Raw genomic sequence first — 22,069 nt, forward strand, 5'->3', positions numbered from 1 at the left:
ATAGTAAATAACTACTTGCCCACTTATTATCTACTATAAAATCTAAATTCTTTTTTTTTTATATATAATTTTGAAACATCAGAATATTGTATACATAAACTACTGAAATAATATTTACATATTATAAATTTAAGTAAAGGTATTGTACAAATCGTACTATTGTATAAACAATTAACGAAATTGTATTTGAAAATAAAATACTGAATATATAAAAAAAAAATTATTGTAAAAATTGCAAAAAATTGTAGGATACCACTTCGCTGTGGACAGGGTTCGAACCTGTGCGGGCAGAGCCCATTGGATTTCAAGTCCAACTCCTTAACCACTCGGACACCGCAGCGGATGATGATTCTCATAAAATCGATCGTAATTATTATCGGGAAGTGTACCATGAAAAAATTTAATTTAATGTTTTATGTTGAAAACTAAATTTATTTAAAATACATCTACATATTATACTGTCAAATACTAAAATATAATGTTATATAGTAACAGTTTTTATGAATTTATTATGTATCAATGTATCAGACTATCAAAGTATGATTTACAATCAATTAGCACTGTTAGTGCTTCAATTTCAGATTCAAATATGACATAATACTTGGAATCTAAAAAAAAATATGAGTGAAATAGATTTTAATTTTTTTTATTAAATTAATTCCAGGAAAGGGAATATAATTTAAAAACTACGTTAGTACCTACTACCTATATAGTTTATACTGTCGTCTTTATAAGCTATCATATATGATAGGTCTGCATACTCTGTATTATAATTCTTCATTATTGTTTAAGGAATATTATAGCCTATAGGACATAGGTGAAACTGGTACAGTTATAAAATATCTTATAACTTTAATATTTAATAAGGTATATTTTTCCATGCATAGTTATTTAAATTATAATATTATATAATATACAAACAACAAACGATTACCTAGCTCCAAGTACCTAATGACTGTAAATCGCTTAGTATTTCATAGTTTTGTTGTAATACCTACTGACTGAATTCTGTTTCAAAAAAATCTTAAGTAATAAAACTTTTAAGATAAAATAAACAAAATAAACGAAGAATTCGTGGTTATGATTTTAATATGATTAATAGCAAGTTATAATAAGTCACATTAAAATAACAGGTTAAATCTATATTATCTAAACCTTTATTGAATCGTCAAAATTTGTGGTTTTTTTAACTATAAACTTCAGCCTTACACTGTTTTTTTTTTATAAATATATAAAAATAATATACGCTGTTATCCGTGGATGTTTGTTCTAATATACTCTTACGACCTATTTAGGATCCAAAATAATGTGTGTCTAAAATTTAGTTTCAATTGATCAAATTTGATTATTTGCTTACGTGTCATTTAGATAAAATCCTACTAAAAATTCCCGTATTAGCCTTGGATTATCGATTATGATCTATCTACTCAACATTTCAGTTTTGTATCATACTGTAAAAAATGTTGTTAAATTTCAATTAACGACGCATTGTAAATTTATGGTTTATAAATATATATTATAATATATGGTTTATAATATATATATATATAATTGTGCTTTTAAGATATTTTCAATTAATTTTTTGTCAAAATCGGTTGAGTATTTTTTTTTTATACAAGCCTTAACCATATACTACCTTTATATACAAAAGCTGTTGTTAATTTTATATTTATATAGAATAAAAGCTATTATAACGCTAAATACAATATAAAATAGAATGTAGACAATTAAATCCAATCATAATAATTACGAGAATTTATTTATCCGTGCATAACCAATATCGTATAACTCTATTTATTTTAAATTCAAAATATATTTGAATTTAGCTACCTAAGGGTTGAAATAATAAGCTTGTAACCCTTGTCGAAGAATTTATTGATATATATATATATATATATTTTATTGAAATGGTCCAGTAATTTTATAGTCTATAGAAGACAAAGAAAGAAAGAAACATTAATAATTTATATACACATATAATTATATGTGTATAAAATATATAAAATCACATATAAAATCTATGCATAAATGTATAAATTGTACAATATTATGTTACCTATGTGTAATTATGACTTTTACGATATTCTTTAACCATTTGAAATACTGCATGTGAACTTACGTCAAAAATACATAATTTTAAATCAACCAATAATATACATATTACTCGATTGAACTCTAAAAGACATTGCTATTTCTTAGAAAAACCGAACTAGAGAATTATATGGTTGTAAAGCTTAGTTTGTATTGAAAATCTTTATATTATTTATTTTCCATTGTATGAGAGATAGAATATTAATGAGATCAGCTAATGGCCGTTATCAAAGTTTATAGGATTAATAATAATAATATTAGATTTATGTATATACTTACTATTAAAATTTAACAGAATTGATAAAATACTACGATTATACAAGTATTATAAACATATTATGTATATTACATTGTATAGGTACCTAATTAACTATATGCCAGTACGAGTAATACTTTCTAGTGTTGTTAAAATAATTTTTAAGTAGATACAAAAATCGAATTTCGGACGAATAGTTTGTGAGTTATAAGTATTTTAAATTTGATTGGTCGCAGAGTGGAATGGCGAGTTATATAGGGTTACCTCACAAAATATAATGGTCCACCATACTCAGCTTATCTTATTTCGAATATATTTCTTATTAATATTACTTCGGAAAACGAAATAGAAAAAGGATTTTGTTGTTCAAAAGAGTGAAAAAATTAAATTTTTTAAAAAAAATGTTGTTTTTTAACGATGACTAATGACTTGAAACTATGTAAAAAATATATATAATATATAATAACGAGTAATGAGTTTATCACGTTAAATGGATCACTCAGTGTTGCATAAAACAAGAATTTATTTTACTGGTACTTATAACGCACGTATATTATGATGTATACCTACCATGTAAAAATGTGAATATGTGTGATATGGGTTGATACGAGTGATACGACAGATACTTATCATACACGGTAAATGACTGGTACATATACTCGTGGTTGATAAAATACCAAATACGCATATATTATATACATCGGTAAATAACACGGTTTTATTGTATTGTATAAATGGGATAGGTATGTTTGATGAAAAAAAAAAAAAAAAAACTGTGCACACACGCAAAACACCGCGCCTATATCGATTTGTAAAATATTAACACGGTTAAACCGTCACGTACCTACGCGACTCGCGACGCGTACGTACCTACGTGTATTCGCACATTATTAAAGAATACCAATAAATTTGTGTGTTTTATTGATCAACGGTTTGATTAATAATAAATTTAGTTCATGGAAAACCAGAAATGATACGCCATTTAAAGTACCTGTATAAATGATAGGTATATGTAATATATATTATTATATGCATGAATTATTCGCCAGCAACACCAGTCCGCGTTAAAATATTAATAAAATATATATATAATGTCTATAGACCCGGCGCTAAGTTTTCAGAAAATGTATCGTTAAAAATAACTAACTTGGGCGAATTCATATGAAATGTATATAATAATTTACAAGTAACGAGTTATTTCTGAACACATTTTTTTTTCATATATATTTGCATACATTCAATTTATTATATCCTCGCCAAAATAAACAATAAAAATGTGAAAATGTGACGAGAATTAATTTTCAAGCAAAACCAATAAAAAATACACGATTTGAAGTAAAGTTTTTCTACATTTAAATTTTTATCAGAAATAATAAGCTTACAGAAAAAATTGTATTATATAAATAAAACATAGGTTTATTTTTATTGCACATAATGTATAGTTTAAAGTGTGTAAAATTAAAATTTGCGACGAATAAAATTAATAAAAATTAAAAAGGCATATTTTAACGATAAAAACTGAAAATTTTAAATTTATTACAGTAACTTCCATATAAAAAATGTAATATAATACATACTACATAAAATAAAATATTGTACGGACCGATACTTTATATGAACATATTATGTTAGTATATGCATTTATTTGGGTATGAGTGCGACTTTATTTAAATACTTATTTGTTAAATTAATAATTCAACGAGTATAAGACATAAATTATATTATTCATACATTTATGAGTAAAATACATTAACTTAAGAGTATATGACTCATCATATTACCTCTACTCTAATGAATGGAATAAAATATTTTTTTAAAAGTTTTTTCGTAAATTATTATGATAATATAATATGTTTAATTAAACATTAATGCCCGCAAGAGGCCAAGAGCTCATCACATCATGTGAGTACCTGTTCTAGTACTGTTTTATAGTGACCATGGTACTTATATGTACAGATATTTTCATTGTATACAGTTCTGGTTTCTTGAACTGCGTTCGAACTCCTAACGCCAACAACTACCTGTTATAGCCTATAAGTACTCCAGAGAACGGCTATTTTATTGGCATTTACGTATATTTTAGTGAAATATCAAGAAACGTTTAACAGTGTGACAGCGAGTAAGTAATATACATTTATTTTGAAATACAAATCATTAAATGTAAAATGCTATAATATTATAATTTTTCTATACCTGAATAATATTATAAATACTTATTTTCGATCATTGAACATATAAGTATTTAATTATATAATTTTTATTTTTTAATTTATACTTAATAAATACTTATACGATTTTATAATATATACATTAATTATTGTGGATAAATATGTTAATGCATATATTATTATGTATACTATTTTATTTTTACCTTTATATTGACTAACTCATATGGGTATCTGACCAATCGTATAATTTTTATTATAACTTATACGCAATATAGGTAATATAATAGGTACCTATTTATTTTATTTATTAATACCATATCGTGTTTCACAGCCGAATTCTTATATTCTTTTTTTATCGTTTCTATAATAATAGGTAATAGTTAAAATTAGTTATTATTAGGGCTCTCCGGCTCGGCTATGAATTCCCTTAAAAATACCAAAAAATGCATTATTTATTAAAAATTCAAACTATTGGGTAAAAAAAAAATTCGTATATAAGTGAGTAAACAATTTAATTAAATTTGCATTAAACTGTACAATAAGAGCGATTTGAAATTGCAGCCTTGTTTGATTTAAAACTGGATTACCTGATGTTATGTTAAAAATAAAAATAATTTTTATTACGTAGTGCTTACTATGGAAGTATTACCATAGAGTATAGTAATAACTTATTACATTATACCTATAATGTAATAAGTTATAATAAGTTATAAGTGATTTTACCTATAATAATAGTCGGTTATTTCCATGACGCGTATCACAATCTTCACAATATACGTATATACAATATGCTTGTACGTCGTACCTATTGCATACAATTATACAGATTTTTTTTTAGTAATACCTAATAATAATGATAAATGTATAATAACTAATAATAAAAATATTAAATTATTATTGATTTTGATTTATTGTCTATATTACAAGTTGTTGTATCAATATTAATTTGCTATAAAAGACACTGTTCTTGCAGGTCCTTACCATCCGCTGCGGTGTCCGAGTGGTTAAGGAGTTGGACTTGAAATCCAATGGGCTCTGCCCGCACAGGTTCGAACCCTGTCCACAGCGAAGTGGTTTCCGATAATTTTTGCAGTTTTTTTTTATCATAAACACAATCAATTTTATTTTATTGTTGTAAATAGTATATTTGACAGTTCAATTTTCACTTTTTTTTTAACAATACAATTATGTTAATTGTCTATAAACTAATTAAATTACCAACATATTATGAATTTGATACGTAGTAGGTTCATTGATTTTATATACTTAATATACTATAGTATGGTATTAGTGTATTACCTATATTATAGTAGTCAACGTATTATAATGCATACCTCAGTTAATTTGTTAATAAGTATTTTTTTTTTTTTTTAAACGATTTACACGTGTGTAGAATTACAGTATAGATAAACGATTGGTATCAGTGGCGTATTTCGGGTAATTTTTCGCGGAGTGTTAAAAAAATATACCTCGAAAAATGTCATTGAATGATTCAATTTGAATCTAATAATATTATTTTTACTCTTTCTTATATAAATATTTTAATAGGCACAAGTAAAATACAAATACGTGTATTGGCTATTTTTTTTAAGTCGAGGGGTGTTCGGACATGGACCCTCTCCCAAAAGTACGCCTCTGACTGGTATATAATCGTGATTGTAAAATATAAATTAAACATTATTATGACTGTTTCAGGTATGACCTACCTATATATTTATATATACGCGCTGGTCATCAATATGATTATTCACGTACGACCTACTCGAATAATGCGCTTACAATATCATATAATACCGATTCAGAAGTATCGGTCATTGTTGTGCGACATGTATAAATATAATGTATTGTACGGAAATAAATAAAATCGTGCAATGCACATCGGAAACGCGTGCAAAATTTAGGCGAAATTGATATTGGTGCGTTCGTTTCGAATCGGTATAGTATGTCATATATTATATTGGTCGGATACGCCGTGATGTATATAACGTCAACGTGTACATGTTGCTATATACATATTATACATAGCTTTTGTATGTGCAGATGTAACGAAATTGGACATCCGAAACAAAACAATATATATTATATTATTATATATATATATATATAATTTCTGGTGTATACGCTGCTATCATATTTTGTGTACGTGACAGCCGATTGCGCGACAGCTGATGACGTTTCAGATACCCATCGCATCTTCGTTATTGATTTTTAAATAAGCTGCAAGTGCTCACGAATGATCGCGTTGAAATAGTGTTCAATTATGATGATGACGACGATAATTATAGTTACAATAGTAATAATAATAATAATAATAATAACACTATAATAAGTTTTCGGTCTGAATGGTCGAATTATACGATACTGCTCGTAATGACGTATAATCATAATCATATAAAATATAATATTATATTCGATATTATACACGTATAATAATAGTGATATAATATTTATATCGTTTTCGTATTCATAGATGCCCGTAAAAAACATTTTGAGGGAGGAGCAAAATAAAAAAATACTCAAACTTGAGGTTTATTAGGGTGTAATGTAATTTCAACATATAACATATGTAAATAAGCTATTATTTGTATGATTAATATTTGTATTGGTAAGTTACTATAGTTAATTAAAATAAATGTCAATGGTTATATAGGAAAATAATAGAAAATAACATTTTTATAAATTTATTATTCGCTATCGATAAATAAGAAATGTACATTTCTTCGTTTCATTCATTTCTCATCTTAATATAGTTAAAAAATGTATTATATGATGTCTAAATCATTAATATTATTTTTCCGGAGTGAAGGAGTGGCACGTTTTGTCCCCCCCCCTATGGGCGCCCATGAATATATTTATTATATAATTGTGTATTATGTATTTGTTTTTAGCAGTATATTTTTTCGATACAGAAAATGTTATGATTATTAAATATGTATAGGTAAACTGATTTTTCATACGTATAAACTATTAAGTATTTCATTGAATTCATAAATTCCGCTCAGTTCGAACCATTATATGGTCAGTAGGTATATCGCAAATTCGAAAATATGGCAATAAAGAGTGTAATGATTTAATGATATTAAAAGAATAAAATAATATACTAATTAAAATAAGCCAAAAATGACAAAATTAGATAATCTACTTATATTCAGATACTCTAAGCTGTACATGTAGAAGATAATCCAGAATAACAATCTCCATAATCAAACTTTAAATTAATTGTTTTCAGTTTTATTTTTTCTTTCTCTTCTCCTTTTTATACAATGCAAACAACAAAAACTTATTACGTGTAATTTTATTTTTATTTTTATCTCCTTTTTATATGTATTTTCTTCTCGTATAGGTACAATTAATTAACTCATGATTATAAATACAATTATTATATAAATCCCAATGGGCCATGTTTTAGAGGGTTACTATAAACAACAACAATAATAACATAAATTAATATTTATGTGCTTACATTATTTACTTACCTATATTGTTTTATACATCCAGATAGAAATGCCCAAATAAAAAATTTCAGTGGTAATAATGGTTTATAAAAATGCATAATTGGTACGAATTCCAAAGTAAAAGATGGCTAACACGGATTTGCCTAAATGAAAATGGCTGCTTTGGGTGGAAATAGCCATAGGTAATAACAATTCATACCACAAAATAGGCACCTACTTAGTATTCCATGATATATATGTATGAATCTTATATTATTCTATTTTATGTTTAAAGTATTTATTCTATATTTCGAATAATATACTATTGTACACCAAGTAATGTTGAGAACATTATTATTAGCTAAAAATTAAAAATTAAAAAGTATAAAATATTTTATAAATTATAAAATACACACATATAAGCACTCAATTAAAAATTTTCAACGAGCATGAAATAGCTTAAAATAATTATGATTTGTCAATAGATCTTTTTTCGCTATTATATTCTAAAACATAATTTATTATTTATTTTGTTTTTGATAATTGATTTAAATTTTGTTTTAGGTTCAAATATAATGCTTCAACTAATTTTTAGCTAATCCGTATACCTACCTAACTTTAATTTTTGTAGTTTGTCAAATCAACGTCCAGTTATAGAGAGGTATGAATTAATAACTATTTTTGAAAAGCCATGATCCCATCCATTTGTTAGTTTGATTATTAATTAATTATGGTCCCTTTTGTTATGTCACATCACGTATCCACCTTCATTCCAAAGAGAATCTAACCGTTTTATGTTTGGAAATTTATACTTATATTGACTATTTCTTTATGGTCAAACTATTGGCCATATTGTACATGGACATTTTTAACGGATATTGAGATAAACATTTTATTATTATCTGGTAAGAAGATATAAATATTATGGTAGAAAAACAAACTATAAAAAGTTAATTGAAACATAATATAACAATAGACTTAAAAACTCATCCATGGTATAAATAATGAAAAAAATATCCATACAAAGTTAATTGATTAAGATCATTTTTTTTACAGAAACGTAAATAATATTAATATTCTATAAAAATTAATCGTAAAAGGTTATTAATACATAATAACTAAATTATAATATTATATATTATATTAATATACTTCAACTGCAGTAACCTACTGGCTACCAGCTTCTGTAAATTTAAAATTACGGTAAATTATTTTTTAAATTGTGTTTGTTAAAATAGGGTATGGATATTTTATTGGATAAAACTATACATATTGTTTATAATATAAAATGTCTTTCAGTACAATTTTACAGTGTTCATTAAAGTATTTAATTAAATCATTTTTTACTTTTTCATTTTAATCTACGTTGATACTTGATATATTATAATAATGACTTTTAAGAAGACAATTTATTTTTAATAAATCATATTATATAATATGTAATATATGTGTAAAGTTATAAGACGATAGGACAAAGTAAAACGAGAATAATTTGACGAATGTGATTTCCATAACAAAACATTGTTATTAATGTACTTAGAGTTTATATTTTATTCGTATTTCATTAATATTTCATAAAACTTTCTTCTATAAGTCGAATATATAAGTATATTATATTATTATAATTTATAAGTACATTGAAATATCTGAGAAATGTGTCAAGCACTTTCTTTTGACGTGACATCACGATGTTGTAGTAGTTATAATAAAAGACTAAAAACAGTGTTTCTGACGAAAGTAAAAAGCGAATTTAACCGTGTATTATTAGGTATATTTTGTTAATAGTTTTGATAAAAAAATGATTGTCAAGCATAAAGTGAAACTATAAGTACTATTGACGTGACGCATTTAAAACATGTATATCGTTTACAACTTTCCAGTTTTTAGCAATACAATTATAGTGTTAAAAAAAAACCCCCAAAAAAAAAATCAACAAGACAAACACGGTGTAATTAATTATATATACATGATATAATGCAGTGTAAATTATCCGTATTGTTACTGTATTGTATAGTTTTCAATTCATTAAAAACATAGCAAAAAAATTATTATACACCTATTTATAATTGCGAGTGAGTCAAGAACACATTTGACGCGTAAGTCACCGCTATTTCGATGTTTTTGTTTATGACGTGTTTACGTTATATAGTAACATAATAGTGTATATTATGTTACAATATATATACTCTATGATGTATATATACAGCAGACAGTGTGCTATTGTGCTTATTTGGTATACAGAACGATTCCCTAAAAGTATGCTCACCACACTTTTTTTTTTCAAGCAATCGAGTGATTCAAAATCTGATTTTCGGGATTTTTAAATATGTTCTCTCATATCATACTCTCAAATTCTAGAAATTGTAAGTATCCTATACTTAATAGTATGGTCCTGTGAGTAGTGTTTGATTTTTTTTTACGATATTTTTATCGGGTTGTAAGATATGGGTGCTACGGACCGCGATTTTAAAATTTTAACTTTCATTATTTTTATAAATTCTAAAACATAATACAAGTATAACTAACATTTTATAATTGTTGAAAAACTAATCGTTCAAATATCGAATTAGTCTCAATCAGGATTCTGCTGTAGAAAGGATTCCAATTTTAAAAATAGAAGTTAGTAACGCCACAAGGTACTCGTTGAGAAGTACAAAAAAATGCCAAGAATTTGAGATCGTGGTCTTGAAATATTTTAAAAATCAGAATTCGAATAAACTCGTCGTTAGAGGAAAAACGGGGTCGGACGTATAGATACTCGGAGAATCACTCTGTATACTGCATCGTACATCGAGTTCTGCGAAAACGCTTTCACCGAAAAACGACGCATTCACCGCGTAGATTGTTTAGATATTATAATGTATTATACCTATATGTTGTAGGTACCTATACGCAGTTCCTTTTCTTGCGGAAAACGTGACCGACCTGTCCGCGGGGATATCTCAATGTCTGTGGCACCGGTAACACATTGTGTGCGTGTGTATTATGTGTAGCGAGTGGTTGGATGCTGTTAACACGAACATTGTAAGACGGACGCGTACACATGCACAAATACACGGCGCTTATTATACTCGGTTTTGCCGCAAAGAAAATTGCCTGCGAAGACACGTACCTGTGTATAACAAAAGTTCGTCATACAATATATACACATCACATCCGCCCGCCCACGTACACACACACACACACACACATAAATATATACGATTTTACAGTTGTGAACTCGCTCTTTTCGACATTCGTCTCTGCAAACAGTATATAAAATCTGGCGATGGCAGTGCGCGTCTGCTGCTGTGACGCATATAATATTATAATGTATATAGGTATACCTATACTGTAGTATTATTATAATTTATTATAATATATCATTTACGACTTTATATATTATGGAAACGTTATATGCTAATATTATATAAGCGCGAATAATCGTTACCCAAACGACGCCGAATCGCTTTACCGAAACTACACATACATTTCGATGACTGCCGCCGCAGAAAACAGATTTTCAGTTTTAGCTGTAAATCATAATTGTTTAATGTAGGTAGTTAAATTCCGTATTATATTCCGCATGAATAATAATATTATATAGCTACCTACATTATACACAAGTCATTTTCAATAACATTCATATGGTAAACACATGTATGTGTATGTATACTAAGATTTACGAGTACCTACATAAAATAAAAATACTCAGGCCACGGTGGACGTTACAAATTTTTGTGAAACTTCTGGGTTTTTTTTTTTTTAAACTTGCACTCGTAAGCCATCGTCACATCTCACCGAGCCTAGCAATGGTTATCTATATAAGTATTATAGGTACAAATTGTTAAAAGACTACATAATTTCGTATCCAGGAAAAAGCAATTGAGACAATCATATATGCATATATTTTGACGTGTGTGACCTCGTGACAGTTTCCGCAGAAGAACTTGATTACGAGAAGGATTTTAATATTGATTAGTGATTACTCTATTATACAATGCGTCTTTGAAAATAAATATGCTAAACGGAAAACACTACACCATACGCCTATGTCGCAAAAATTTGCCGAAAGTACGACCTATACATAAATGTAATATATATATATATAAATGCACTGCGTTCGATCGTTCTAATTTTCTAACGGTTGGCTACGAGAAAACTTTCGGTCCCGGCGACGTCATAAACAATGAAGGCAGAGGGGTAAGAGGGCGAAGAGTTTCGGTCGGCATAGTGAAGAGATACCTATATGCGGATGGGTCGGTGTGTGTGTTATTTTGTCCCGCAGCCCCGTGAATACCTCCAGGGAAAAGCAGATATGACGGGTTATATACGAGCCCGGGGAGACGTGTATCGCAATCCGTTTGCACACACACAAAAAAAAAAGATGGATGTAATAAAAATATATAATAACAATAAAAATCAAAAAAAAAAAAAAATCGAAACGACGTACATATCGAACGTTGATGTGTGTTTCCCCCGAGAATTGCGGAAAATCCTAGTCAATAAATCCTTAGTAATTTTTAACTACTTCTCCACAATATTGTCACTGCAGGTAATGCTGCGCATCATCCACTCCCGCAGTTTTTATGTCACATTTATCCATACTTTTCCGTCCCTATTTTTATATATTTTTTCATTATTTATTAGTATTATTGTATTATGTTTCACATTAAACGTTATTATTATTTCAATTGACGCCAAACGCTCAGTCTACGCGTTAAACGATAATTGTCGTGGTCGGTGAAACGCGTATAGCATTTTTGATATACTCGAATATTACTCGAAATGCGCTTAATGTACACGTTGATCTCACGTTTTGTATTTAATTATAATTAAATTTATAGTAAAAACAGTGTTAATAAAATAACTACTTAGGTATAACTACTAGAAAATAGAGAAAATAAAATAGAAATAGAAAGCTAAATAGGCGCGTGTCCAATAAATTTTTTATAAGCGTTCCTAATCCTAGTGTTCGATAAAAATAAATAATTAATGTGACACATACACACATACATATATATATATACTTCTTTTTTTAAATTGTATTCACTTTTTTCAAAATCTACTTAAAACGGATTAATCAATAGTTAAGTAGAATAATATATCATTTTATTGGATAGTTATTACTTTGAACCAAACTAATCTGTTTTCTGCTTAAAATATTAACTGCGCCTATAATTATGATTAACTACGTATATCTTATTTTATTAAAAATTAAAATACATAAAATGATGTATAGTAACTGAAATAAGTTTACAAATTTACTTGGTATTTTCGATCATGGCTTTTTTGGAGATTCCCAAAAATGTTAAAACTATTTCGGGCGGTCCCATGCGAGATTATTAAGAAGCAAGGAACGGATAACATAATGTTTTTTCAAGAGAAAGAATTAAACAACTTCATAAAAGAGAGCTATACAATGTAAAAACTATGAAACCTATTCTATTTAAAAGAATAATTTTTATTGTAACAATACAGGGTTTCTGTTATCTCTTACACTTGTTATTCGCTGTGATAATAATATATGATCGTATCGTCGATTGATGTAATTCGAGATTTTAATGACGGAACGCTCGACCGGCGGAGGTTTGAAAATTACATTTCGAAGATAGTCAACTATAACAGTAGTATATTAACGTGTTCAAAGCTCGCATATATTTTAGGAATATTTGATACGAAGATACGATGATATATTGTATGGTACAGCTATCTAAACCGAACCTGTATACATAATATATATTATTATATATTATAATACTCGTCGTAGTATATGACCACGGAAAAGTATTTGATAATACCGCGTGGAAATAGATTTTTCGAGAATATATATATTATATTATTATAGTGTGATTTAAACAACATGTAGACAGGTAGTATAATATATTTAATACACCTAAAGTGCCTGATGAAGAAAATCATAATTTAATTAAATTTGATTTAAATGTTTTAAGATGGGGTAAGGGAGAGGGCAAGAGTGTAATAGCGAAAATAGATTAACACTTCAGAGTAATAGTCATATGAGAGTATAGTATAATACAGGCGAATAATTAAACTCGATCAGACGAACCATTTGACGTAACGATGACTATAATAGGTACCAACTACCAAGCTAAATTTTATTATAGATCGGTGATTAGGAGTCGATTATGATAGGTTCCACCAAGGTGGTAGTTTAAAACTTTTCGTAAAATTTCGTATGGTTTAGAAGCCACGTGACAGAAGAGGATATTGTATTATTTAAAAATTATTCATTATTTTTTATATAACCACACCGAATTTAACACCCAGGTCCGAGTGAGTGCATATTATATTATATTTCGCGTTGTGATGGTGCAGCGGTTCTGAACCTTTTTTTTCTTCCATATCCCTAAGCTTAATATTTTGCTAGATTGTACCTCTCATTATGAACTTTTTTCAAACTACTCTAAAAATGGTTAAATAAAAAAATAACAATAATATGATATAATGTAAAAATATATCTATTTTTATATTTTGTAATAAGACACACACACAAAAAAAAAAATGAATTATTTTACTTATTATTGAATAAGTATACGCTTAAATCGGATAAAATTCATTACACACGATCATCGAAATCTACCATATTATTATATTATTTCATACGACATACATATATATTATTACATACTCCATTTTTATAAGATAAGTTATAGTAGGTTAAGTTTTAATTTTATATAACGTACCTACATTGCATGTTTCCGAAACAATAATCATTTTAAATAAAACAAATTTGACATTTTCTGACATAACACATTTTTTTTTTTTGCGTACCTCTTAAGATCATCTTGCGTATCCCAGGTTGGATACCGCTGCTTTATTTAATACAATAATAGATCATAATATAAAATCAATAGTTTATAAATAATTTAACTCGATACCGTCCATATAGTTTACATCTAATGACAAATACGTATACTATACAATACAATATATATCATACAGGCGGGTCATATAAAATTAATGAATCAACTAGACACGTTTTCCGAATTATGTACGTACGCTATACATTAAATATTTAAACGTATTTGAGTGCTTTTAATGACATGGCCTAAACAGCCTGACACAATATGGTACAAGTTTATTGAACATTTTCCAGTGTTTAATTATATTATTATTATTAAATGTGATTAAGACACCAAGTCATAGCCAATTGTATAATATTACAGTAAATCAATTAAATTATTTAATTAATTAATATCATTACTGCAATATAACTACCTATATTGGTATGTTTTTTATGGTTTTTAAAAATTACTATTCCGCTAGAGTAATACATACGACAAATATATAAGTACAGATGATTTTTGTGGTTTTAATATAAGCATGCAATAAGTACGTCCGTTAATGATATACAATGTAATACAATAAAATAATATTAGTGTTTTTATGATGATATTACAAAAATTAAATTGAACAATAAACATCTGGAAAAAACAAACATATTACAAGAAGTATTTAAAAATTAATTGTTTAGTATATATATATATATATATATAAAAAAAAAAAAAAAAATAGCGCCAAGGATCTAATGCAGTAGTCGTAATACGTCTCGCATAACGTTTAAGATTTAAAGTTTCTCCGGGGACATTTATAATTGAAAAAGAGAGCAAAGATAAGATGGTTGAAAATCTTTTGCGAAACATTATTATACAAACGCAAAAAGGTTATCGTCGGATAAAATTCTGAAAATGGTACGACGATAATAACATTAAACTATCTAAATTCGCTCTTATAAAATAAGTTGCACGTTCTACACAAACCGTTTGATAGCTTCGCAGAAATAGCAAGCTATCTCGGTTTTTCGTTCGACATAAAAGTTCTACTTGAATAAATTTGTAATTAACTATATATTATAGGTATTGGGTATACTCTAATAATATAGTATCTATAATAGGTACACAGAAATTAAAGATCTTAAAACAGCTATTTAGGACTATTTTTGAACAGTATATATGACATATTTCTGTAAAATTAACTACGAAGAATATTAGATTTGGTACTCAAAGCTAAATTTATTAATACGTATCGTTTTGATGTTTACACGATTTAAAACACTTGTGTCTTGTTATAGCCACCCACAACCGATGTACGTAATTTAAAACTTAAAATGTTTCTATTGATAAAATCTTGGATTTGGTTTATTGATCCTCAATGTGGTGTACAATATGGTCGGAATAAGTAAACGTGAACGCGTCTGAACAGACGTCTATTTATTATAATATTTTTTACCTATTTCAAAAACGCATGGTCGCGCGCTAAGGCCCAATTTGTGCTGCGGAGACAAGTCTGCAATAATGTAATGTACATAATATATTACATACGTATGCACTATATATATATACCATACTTATTACATATATGTAGTTTTGTATGTTGTAGGTACGAAAAGGACGATTTTCACCTGTTATCCTGTCATCCTGACGTATACAAATTACGGCGTCCAATGAAATAGTAAAAATAACCATCCTGCTGCAAGACCGGTTAAAATATATATCATATCGAAACGCATGTTGCAGCTGCAGGTGCTATTTAAAAAGAAAATAATAATAATATACACGTATATACGTTTATAATATTTATTCATATATATCAACTGTGAAAGGCTGCAGTAGGACGTCATCGCGCGGTCACGATATATTATTATATATTATTGTAGATACGCGGGCGTCTTGTTCAGGCCGTTTAACGGGTAAAAAATGTGCGGTCTGCCGTTGTCATAATATACGAGTTCGTGATATAATATATGGCGTACTGCACTCACACAGAACCTATAACACGTAACCGAATTGGGTACCAATGGTACCATACATCTGAACGACATTAACTAGATATAGATTTTAGGCACAGTTGTGTGATTACAGTGTTAGGTTAAACACAAAACAACCTGTAAGCAACAACCAAGAGTTAGGATTGTAAGCGCTGAAAAAAAACCACATATTATGCATATTTTAACGCGGAAAAGTTGAAAATAAATAGATACAGAGTAATATACACAGTGTCACATTGTATATACAAATCGGAAAAGAAACGGGGTTCTTCATATTATTTTCTATAGTTTATACTTATTACAGTGTTGGAATAAAACAAATAAGTACTGTTTAATTTTTTGTTAACATTTTAAGAAGTATTTACACGTAGGAAAATGTAAATTAAATCATTTCAAACATATTATGTACTATATTATAGTATTTCGTGTTGAAATCACTCTAACTGAAAATGTCTATTTATTCACATCGAAAACTTGTGTTTTGTCGATATAACTACGTCTTTAATGCGGGCTCTTAACATTTTTTTTTTTCGTATAATCGGTGTCGTAATACGAATGCATTGCGTGAGCCTACTATATACTGCCCGATTTTACGTTTTCTAAGTCTTAAATGTATACAGAGCGGTCCAAAGCATACTAAACTAAAAATCTGATTTTTGGAATTTTTAAACATACCTAAACTATAAGCATCATATGTTTTTACTATCTACGTAAGGAGTGCTTTACAGTGAAAAAATATGTCTATATTTCAAATGAGAATCCTTCTTATTTAGTAAATAATTTATTTGAACATTTTGAGGTACCTACCTACCTATTAAAATTAAAATTTTAACGATTAGTTTTTGAGTAATTTAACTTTGTGTACCAAGAATAATAGGCTCATATTAAACAATTAAACTAAATAAAGGTTTAGAACATACGAATTATATGGATACTTGTTCAAATTTTTAATTAGTTACTTACATCAACATTTTTAAAAATATTATCCACTAAATAATTTACAGTAAAAAAGGGATCCTTATTCAAAAAACAAAGGACGTCCTTAAGTAATACAAAAAATGTCGACAATTTGGAAATATGGCATTTAAATATATTCAACAATTTCAAAAACCGGAAATTAAATGAATGTACTATTAAACAAGAAATAAAATAAAAGAAGCGCGAGTATGTTTAGTGAATCACAATGAATATTATACACATAGGGTGGCTCGATGCGGTGATTTACCGTTTTCCCGGGTCGTGGTTGAATGAGAAAACGGGAAAACACTGCAGCAGTGGTCCACGCTATTCACATGGGGTCATATACCTACTGTATACTCAATTTTATCGGTTGCGGATGTTACTATAGCCGCCGCAGTAATGATAATCGAAAAAAAAAAATGCTGCACAAATCATTAAGTCAGGCGAGAATGCTTGGTGAATTACACCCTGTATAATACGCCATAAATATGATAAAACGGGAAATCGTTTTAGATATATATATATACAGTGCGAAGTTACAGATTGTGTGCGTTATTATAATACATTATAATAAACGTCGTGACGTCCGGAAATGATGCTGCGCAGAGCTATAATAGCTAAATAACTGTCACGCACGCCGCTCGACGACCGTTATCAATCGCCAAACCCGTCGCGGTATCAACCACAGCTGCAATCTCGTCGCCGATAAACGAACCGAGGCGAGGTTTTTTAACGCACATATACTCAGATGTATTATAAATTATAAATAATATTATATAGATATACGTATCAGATAAATATTGTTGTTTTTGACCGATTTAAGTCGAAATAATTTAATATTTATAATGTGTATAATAATATGTAAGTATACATAGACGTATAGCAAAAAAGAAAAATTTGAGTAAAGTTACAATACTATTTTTTTTCTAGTTTAACAAGTATAAACATTTAATATAAACATTTCATTAAATTGTAATTGTCACTGACAAAGTTCTTTTGCGGTGATGATGAATGTTTAAAATGTTTTGACCAAATTGTTCAGTTTTTCACCGCTGAAACGCATATGAGATACAAAGTTTTATATAAAATATTATACATTATATAGTGTAGTGAAAACCAATTTTGTGAGAACAGCTTTGTCGTGCAGAAAATAATCTCGTTATGTTTACGTTATTCGAGTTGATGCTGAAAAAAAACTTGGTTAAATATATAGACATAGCTTTCTTAAATAAGTAACTGTATAGAAACGTTAAGCTTAAGACGTTCTAATTTAATAACGTTAATGTTCATTGCCTTGAAATGTGGTCGAAGATTACGAGTTTCCCGATAAGAATATTTATTCCCCTACAGAAAAATATAGCACCTGTTTGGTTAGGTTAAAGGTCTAACTTCACGTGACACCCACACTTATAAAGATCGATAATTATAATAAAGAATACAATCATCTAAGAATAGTTAAAATAATTTTTTTTATGATTTTAAGTACACTAATAATTAATATAGGTTAGTTGGTAATAAAAAAAGTTCTTAATACCAATAATTATCTTTAGTAAGCACAGGCGATCATACTAAAATATTATTAATTTATTATATATGTATATAACGGAATTTATTATCGAGGTTTTTAATTGACTTTGATACGCAACATTTGTCAAGTATAGTGTATTTTTCATGCATTTATTGTAGTTGAAATATATGTTGTAATAATACAATTTTCAGGTTAATCGTACTCTCTTAAAATAATTATAATGTACATAATTTAGTTAGTTCTATTTATTACAGTATTAAATTAAAATAATTAGTCATTTTACATAATATATACAACCATAGAATAAAATATAGTGAAGTATAAATTGATATTAAAAGTTAATTTACTAAGTACCATCATTACTAAATAATAATTAATGAACGATAATCGTTATTATATTGGGCCGATTATAAACATCTGAATATAAATAATTTTAATAAAAATTATAGTTTATTTTTGAGTCACTATATTATGGACATTTTGGTATTTTTTGTTGAAAAATGTATCAATTCATGCAATTAATTATTTAAGATTCAGCACGATAAGTTAATAAATAACTTGTGTTACATTAAAAACTTATAACTATAGATGTGATTAAAATGTATTAATACAAAGCGTCTTTAAGATTGTATAAATTAGTTTAAAAAAAACGTTTAATACAATTTGTTTAAAAAATATACATTCAATATTGCAATACTATATGGTATAAAAATATATCATTTTCGTGAAAATGTTACTATTATACACATTGTTTACTATGATAACGCAATAGCATCAACCATTAGACGAAGCCGAGAAGGTGTTATTAAATACATTTGTATTTTAAATTTCTATACTTGGCTAGATAAAATTATATACCTACGGAGTACTGACGGTACATCAACTACAATTGAATTAAACAAAATATGAAATTTCGAGATACACGATGACAGACAATACAAGTAGTATCCGTATGATATTATATTACAATAAATATAATAAATGTCAAAAGATAACTTTTTTTTTATCCGAAATAACATTAATTAAAAAACGATCCTTATTTTTTTTTCTGCAAATTAATGTATTGCATAATGTACAATAACGTCAGTAATTACATAATAAAGTAAATATAGAATAAAAAATAAAATACAAAGGAATGGTAATATATTCAAACGTTTCAAACGGTATATTCCCGGTATGTTTTTGCGTCTAACTTAAAACGACATTACAACAATATGATGTTATTGTTAGTTAGTATATTAATTAGATTCACGTTTTTAAAGTCGTGCGATTTTTCCAATAAAATGTTTTGTATGTACGAAATTTATATAATCACGTCCGACAACGGCTATAATAATTTATTTAAAAATCAAATAACTGTAAATACTTGAAATTTACAACAAATGTTTAAAGTATTGTTTTTGATTTACAATAAGATTTCGACTACTTTTGAGCTATTTATAGGTATAAGAACTTATCAATTTTTTCTAGTTTTATTTTTAGAAATGTCGACTAAAAATTATTTGTTGGATAAAAATGCCTGCAAATTTAATATCACGCTCCTCGTAATTTGTTAATTTTTCAATCAAAAAATATCGAAAATTCACAATATTTTTTTATAAGCGTTTAATATTAGAATTTTGACAAAAATTATTAAATTATTTTGCAGTTAAAAATTCATAACATTATTAAGTTTTTATACCTAATATATAAAAATGTGATACTAAGTTATTTATTAGTTGTTTAACCTATGTATGAAAAATTAATTTAAAAAAAGCCAAATTAGTTTTTTTTGAGCATTTCAAGTTTTAATGTATACAACATTCGATATTCACTTGTAAAACAATTATTTATCCTCAAACAATTTTTGATATTTTATTATATTTAAAATAATAATAATAATAAATACACGAAAGTAAACTAAATGACTTAAATAATTATATAAAAAACATATCTGCACTATCATTTTGTAATGTATAGGATATAAGAAAAAAGACTGTCTTCTCTCAGAAACGTTTTTCATATATAATGATATCGTAGAATTCAAATTTAACACACTCATGTCAAAGTAGTGACCCACTCGACACCAAATGCATACCGCAGTGGTACTCACTTTTATAATTTTTTTCTTTAATGATGCAGTTATTCAAAATCTGATTTTTAGAATTTTTTAACAGACAGAATTATGAATTTTTAAGTTCTCGAGATTTTTGTTTGTGTTACCTAAGGAGAGCCTTGTAGATATATAAACTTTTTTTTCAAAGGACAACCTTCTATCTCTACTGTAAATTATTTAGCGAAATTTTCTGAAAATGTTGACGTACCAAAATTTGAACGATTAATTTTTAGATCATAAATGTATGTACTAAATATATAATAGGTCTATACAGTGGCGTGCTCAGCTTTTTTGAAAGGGAGGATATTCATTTTTGACTTGTCATAGACCCTAAATTTTTTTTCGTGTAGATAATAAATCTTTACAAAAAAATCCAAAAAGAGGGGGATATGACACCCTGATCGGGGATGTGAACATGCCATTGGGTCCATGATAAGTTTGAACGATATAGTGGATGCTATATGTTGATTTGAAAATTCTAGTATCTAACATTTATAATTAATAAAAATGGTCCGAGTATATTAAACATTTAATCCAATATTACATCAATTTTATATTTTTATACAATTTTAAAGGATTATTATTTTATTAGTATATAACAATTTTTTATAACTGAAAAACAATATACTCATTTGAATTTTTAATTAGATACATTAATTATGCACTAATAATTTATAGTAAAGTTCTCATTAGAAAAACAGATGGAGTATAGTTTTTATAACCACAGCTATAGGATTTCAAGGCATTCTTTAAATAGTACACAATTA

At 27.3% G+C, this 22,069-nt stretch overlaps 1 protein-coding gene and 2 non-coding genes across 3 annotated transcripts in view; 1 reads left to right on the forward strand and 2 right to left on the reverse strand.

Annotated features, from left to right (window-relative positions):
- Positions 1–22,069, reverse strand: part of LOC113548779 (alpha-mannosidase 2) — a 129,343-nt gene that overhangs the window by 47,995 nt on the left and 59,279 nt on the right. The gene's annotated exons all lie outside the window — the stretch shown is intronic.
- On the reverse strand, positions 259–340 carry Trnas-uga. Its single transcript has one exon. It is a non-coding gene; the product is annotated as a tRNA-Ser (tRNA).
- On the forward strand, positions 5,502–5,583 carry Trnas-uga. The gene has a single exon. It is a non-coding gene; the product is annotated as a tRNA-Ser (tRNA).

This window comes from Rhopalosiphum maidis, chromosome 1 (genome assembly GCF_003676215.2).
Source record: "Rhopalosiphum maidis isolate BTI-1 chromosome 1, ASM367621v3, whole genome shotgun sequence".
Taxonomy (NCBI): domain Eukaryota; kingdom Metazoa; phylum Arthropoda; class Insecta; order Hemiptera; family Aphididae; genus Rhopalosiphum; species Rhopalosiphum maidis.